Raw genomic sequence first — 6,036 nt, 5'->3', positions numbered from 1 at the left:
TAAGGCCCTGTACCAAATATATAAGCATAAATAAAAAAATAAAAAGTAAAGTCTATTCCTATTTTCTCCAAAATATTAGTTTTATTATGTTTGTATATTTAATTAAGTTTATAATTGCATTCACAATAATGCCAGCTGTTACACCTTCTGCAGAATGATTTTTATTCCATTCACTGAGAGTTCAAAAAAATGAAATAATATTACATTTATCTTAATTTATTTCCTACTGAAAGCATTGATTAACATTGAGCAAAAACTCAGGCATGGTTGTCGCGCCACTGTGCATCAGCTGAGAGTTGCTTCTCAGACTTGGGAGCCCTGTGGGTGTCTGTGGGTGCAGAAAGAGGAGGAAATTGAGGAGGCTGGGCTGACCGCCTAGAATGCTGTACAGCCTACCACCATCTGATGAAATTAGCAAGTCCGCAAGCCAACCATGTCTTGCACTCCAGGGATTGATGGGGACCCTGTCCAGCTAACCCAGCGCATCTCTTCTGGATGTTGGAAGATGCGTGGAAATCCAAAGAACTCTGAATCAAGTTGGAACACCTCAAGACTCACCTGAGTTGAGGCAACAGCTGCAACAGAAGCAGAAGTATACTAACCAACTTGCCAAAGAAACAGCTAAGTACCTTAAAGAGTTTGGATCTCTACGTAACCCCCCTCCCTCCCGCCCCCAGTAAACAGCGTCCAAGGAAAATACCGAAGGATCGCTTAGTGGCTGAATTCACAGCAGCAATGACAAACTTTCAGAAGGTCCAGAGACAAACTGCTGAGAGAGAGAAGGAATTTGTTGCCTGAGTAAGGGTCAGTTACAGGGTGCCGGGCTGTTTTCCTGAGGACAGCTCAAAAGAAAGGAATCTTGCATCCTGGGAAAGCCAAACGCAGCCTCAAGTGCAAATGCAAGATGATGAGATTAGAGAAGATGACCTCTGCCTTATTCAGGAGAGAGAGTCTTCTATCAGGCAGCTTGAGGCTGATATTATGGACATTAATGAAATATTTAAACACTTAGGAACAATGATTCATGAACAGGGAGATGTGGTAGACAGCATATAAGCCAATGTGGAGTGCGCAGAGGTACACGTTCGGCAGGCAAGTCAGCAGCTGTCCAGGGCAGCAAATTGTCAGAGGAAATCCAGCGAGCCCTGTGCATTATCACTGTTGTCCTTGTCACTGGAGCTGTGGTTGTCGGTCTCCTCATATAGAGACTGAAATCCTGGCCATAGAGAAGCAGACCACTGTACTACATTGTCTAGAATCGTGTAGGAAGATGCCTGTCATCACTGTTTCTTTATTATTTAAAAGCTGTTGCAAAGGGTGGTTCCCCCACTTAGTTATTTTTATGGGGGCAAAGGAGTTTCCTTTGGATTAATTACAATCCTTTCTAATAACTGAAAGTTTTCCTAAGCATCATTGCAGGCATAGCTGTCATACTTTTTAATTTAATAACTGTAAGGCTTCTGCCCACGTCACACATGGTTTTCATCCATAATTTATTTACCTGTTTGGCTTTGGGAATCATTCAATTTACAAATATGCGTGTTCTGTGCACCTTTCTCGGCCACCATGTAACATGCACCAGATTTATGTTGCTGCAATTGAAATGTCTAATTTTTATTTGGATCAGCAAAAAAAAAAAAAAATTCTCGGTAACTTAAAAAATTAATGTATCTGTCTGTATTTATTTTCTAGTGTATAGTAGCACAAATTATTTCATTTTTATTATTGGATTTTTTTTTTGAGACCCTTGTTTTCTCTGAATAAAATAAATGAATAACTTCCAGGTGCATCTGACGTGTATATATTAAGCATTTGCGGTAGACTGCTGAGTAAAAATAGTAAGGTTACATTGTCCCTATGTGTGGTCTGTTAAAGTCTGATGTTCACTAGATGTGCAGATTCTATAAATGTGTAATGTGATTTGGAAGGAAAATACTAAAAGTCCATACCGATTTCTGCTGTTTGGATTCTAGAGTCCAACTTGTTATTCCATTGAACTACCTTAACAGAACCATCTGTTTTTGTGGGCTATAGTTTACTTACCTTGTGCCTCAAGAGTAATGACTCCATGTGTATCTTTAGGTCAGACTTACCTTTACGAAGGACTTGTCCCACAGTCACTGTTTTCGAGCACCTGATACTTAAATTGTGCTGCTTATGTTGTGTGCCGTTTTGTACCGTGCTTCCTCAGAAAAGAAACTGGAGGACTGCCAGGTAACTCACTTGCCTTTTTAAATCAAAGTTGTTTTAAGACACTAATCTGAATACTGTAAAGAAGATTGATTAACTCAGCTGGCGGTTTGCATTTTATAATGTTCTTATGTAGCAGTTTGATAGTGAAGTTGTTGTTTCACATGGCAAGCTCTGAGACTTCACGTGGGAACAAAGGAACTATGAAGTATGTCAATAAATTGGATCCTTGCAACCAAGATAAAGAGGACTTAAAAGGTGAAAAAAACAACAACTCTCTGGCATCATTTAAGACTGCAAAGTTTTGCTAAGGATGCCATCATGTTGCTGTTGGTGACTTAGCATGATCACAGGGAACACTGGTATTAATGACAAAAGAAATGATTTTCTAACAGTCGTGTGATTTAAATAAAGAGTACTGCTTTATAGAGTTGTTGCAGAACACGAACTACAGAGTGAGTCCAGAAGACATCAGAATCTTGTTCTTGTCCTGCCCTTATGCCAGATTGGAACATGGAGAACCCCTGCTCCTTTCTGGGCACAGCTGGAAGACCTAGGGTAAGGACTGGCTGCTGGGATATTCACGGGGCCAGATAAGACCTGCTGGAGAAGATAAGGCAGCTGGAGAAGCTACAGTTTCCTTATTGCCTCCCGGTCTATCCTTGTCCTTGTCCTTGCAAGAATGCTTTGATCTTCCTAGCCCATTGTGGTTGTCATTACTGTTCTAGGACACACCCAGCGCCCTTCAGCCATTGCCCTTGACTCAGGTGTAACAAATAAATACCCAAGTTCTAGGTAACTCCTGGTCTTTTATTCCCTGCATAGAACTGGCCATCCAAGGTCCCAGCATGGGATCTATTTAATCTTTTGCTCTTCCCATCATGCAGTAGATTTGGGACTCCTTTCAGGGATCCGAGATAACTGACGTCATTGCAAAGGTCTCTAATACAAGGATGACATGCAAGTGCTCTTTCTGTGGTTGTACTTGCTTCACCATTGCAAATACTATCGTCTTCTTAAAGCGAATACTAACTTTCAAACTACCAACTAGTAACTAAAGTCACTTTTGAGTTTACTTAAAGTAACTATTAATTCTACTTAAAGTAACTGTTAATTTAAGACGCTGATACTTATTTAGCATATTTATGACTGTTTTAAACAGTCCCCAATATCATGATAATCCCCTTAAGGGTTAACAATTCTGAATAAACGTTGTATGCAAGTTTCATTTTTGTCAATAAGTTTTAAGAAACAAAACTCTGTTTTTAATTTCTTATCCAATAATACCTTTTTTGCCCTGTCGCTGCCAAGAATTTACTGCAAAACGAAAGCATATGGAACACTACAATGTATAAATCTTTGTAAAGTCACTACACATATTTCTAGTGTGGAACTTGGACTGTTTCCCATCCTCAGCAGCAGCCACCTAAGGCTTTATGCTTCTAGGATCCCAAGGTTGGGCCATAAAAGTTCAAGTGGCCAGAAGAGACAGCAGCAAAAACAAGTCTCCTGTCAACACTTAAAAGTAGGTATTCACTGTCCCAAGTTTCTCCTATAAAAGTAGGTTCTTTTCACCACAAGAATGCTTAATGCTGTCATGGAAGGAAAGAAGTTAGTGTGTTCATTGCCTGGCTTTTGGAAAGAAACAAGAAAGACCGTCATGAGCTCATTTTGTATTTAACACCATGTTAACATGAGGCTGCTGTTGAATGCAGACGCATGTAGCCCTGGCCAGGGCAGGAGTTGGACGTCGAAACAAGATCAATGAAATGCGGCTATCAATAGTGCTGTGCTTAAAAAAAAAGAGAGAAAGAAAAACCTAAGGAAAATGCTAGACCAAGCTGGAAATAATAATTATAGCCCTAAACTGGAACTGCTTCAGGCAAAACATGAGGTGCAGTCATTCTAATTATGCCACGAGGTGCTGTCCCTGCTATAAGAATGACATCTTGCAACTTATTAGGACAGTTAGGAAAATGCTTCTCTTGTGCCTTAAGGATTTTGATGGAAGGCAGTATCTTGGCTTCTAGGACAAATTTGACCTGCAGCTGTAATGATAGATAGATAGATAGATAGATAGATAGATAGATAGATAGATAGATAGATGATAGATAGATAGATAGATAGATAGATAGATAGATAGATATCGTGATATATATTGTTGCTTTTTTTAATTACTTGCAAAAATAAATTTGGAGATTTCATATAGGATTGTGGTTCCTCTTAGAGAAGATAATTCTAAGATTCAATAAGCACATATGCTGAAAATTAGCTCTAGTGCTACAGAGTCATATTGTCTTACAATCTCAAAGGACATCACTTAATGTTTATTACTATTATTGTTGTTATTATTATTTTTTTTTCAGAACCAGGGATTGAACTCAGGCCCTTGCGCTTGACAGGTAAGTGCTTATTCTACTGAGCCATCTTCCCGGCCCCTCAATGTTTATTATTCTAAGTGAAATTGATGTCATGGAATTTGCCTAGTGTAACCAATATGCTACCACCCTGGAGCTGAGCAACTCCTAAAAGCCCAATATGTAGGAGTGAGACCTGTAGAAGAAATAGATACCCTGTAGTCTGCCACAATCCCCACCCAATCTGCTGGATTAATTTTATTATCTAGTGATGTAGTCAGCTGAATTCATTGCCTCTGGATTAGACTGTCCTCCTCCTAAGGGTTATTTCTTTTTAAATGGTTAAGTATTTAAATGGTAAGCATCTCTGTCTGATTTTATATGTAGATACTGGACATCCATAATGAGGAAGTGATGAATCTCCATTGTCACTGCAGGAAATACTTCTAGGGAATCACTCTACACCTTGTGTGAGTGTTGAGTGATGAAGCTACTGACTCCCACTCTTCGTCACTTTGTTCTGTGGATGGTGGAGTGGCCACAATGTGTTTTACTGATGATTTCAGAGCCATTATTACAAATATGATTTTAATCAAAATAATTGAAACACTGATCTGCCTTCCTTGTGAGCAAGAAGCAGCATGCATGTTTCAAAACAGAACAGATAGAAGAAGAAAATAGTGTTTCCAGAAAGAAACATATGTGAGAACAAGGAGACCAAGTAAGGAACAGAAAATATTCCCAAGAAGCTCTCCCATCTTCCCCTAAATCTCCAACACTGACTGTCCTACAGACTTTCTGCTATTGGGAAAACTGAATTTTGTATTCTCTCCCCCACCCTTTTTATTGCAATTTTCTTCGTTGCTCTAAGCTCTTCATATAACTGGAGAGGTGTGTGCCATGGTATTTGGATAAGGACAGGGAAGTAGATAAAAACTAGAAAGGTGGGGAGAAAGAATGAAAGATGGAAGGAGACAGACAGACAGACAGACAGACAGACAGACAGACACACAAATAAAGTTGCTAAGGTCTTTATCTTTTCCTTGCGAAGTTCCTGGTGACTAAAACATTGCATCTTGCGTTTCCCAACACCCACACAACCAATGAGTGACATTATGTGTTAAAATTTTGACACTAAGCATTCTGCTAGTCATTCCCATTTCCAGCTTCAGCATAGTCTCTTGTTTCCATAGCAGGACTGCATCTTGGTAGATAAGGTGCATTGAATAATGTCAATACACGGCCTGCTAAAGCTGACAATGGATGCTCACAAGGTGTCAAACAGAAGCAGAGCACAGCCTTTATCCACTGCATGTTGCTTCAAGCTGAAGTGTGGTAAATTGGGCTTGTCTAAAATGGAACTGTCAAGCTTAGAAGGTTTAATATTGAGCCTTTCTCTACTGATCTTAAACAGACTAATATACTGAGGCACTGCAATTCCTCTAGAGTTATACATTGCTCAAAAAATAATACTTATTATAGCTGCTAA

General features: G+C 39.4%; 1 pseudogene; it reads left to right on the top strand.

Moving 5' to 3' along the window:
• Window positions 1–433: 433 nt before the first annotated feature.
• Window positions 434–1,205, top strand: LOC101574250 (annotated as a pseudogene).
• The last annotated feature ends 4,831 nt before the right edge of the window (window positions 1,206–6,036 follow it).

This window comes from Octodon degus, unplaced genomic scaffold (genome assembly GCF_000260255.1).
Source record: "Octodon degus isolate 3935 unplaced genomic scaffold, OctDeg1.0 scaffold00056, whole genome shotgun sequence".
Taxonomy (NCBI): domain Eukaryota; kingdom Metazoa; phylum Chordata; class Mammalia; order Rodentia; family Octodontidae; genus Octodon; species Octodon degus.
This window is presented reverse-complemented; position numbering and strand designations above follow the sequence as displayed.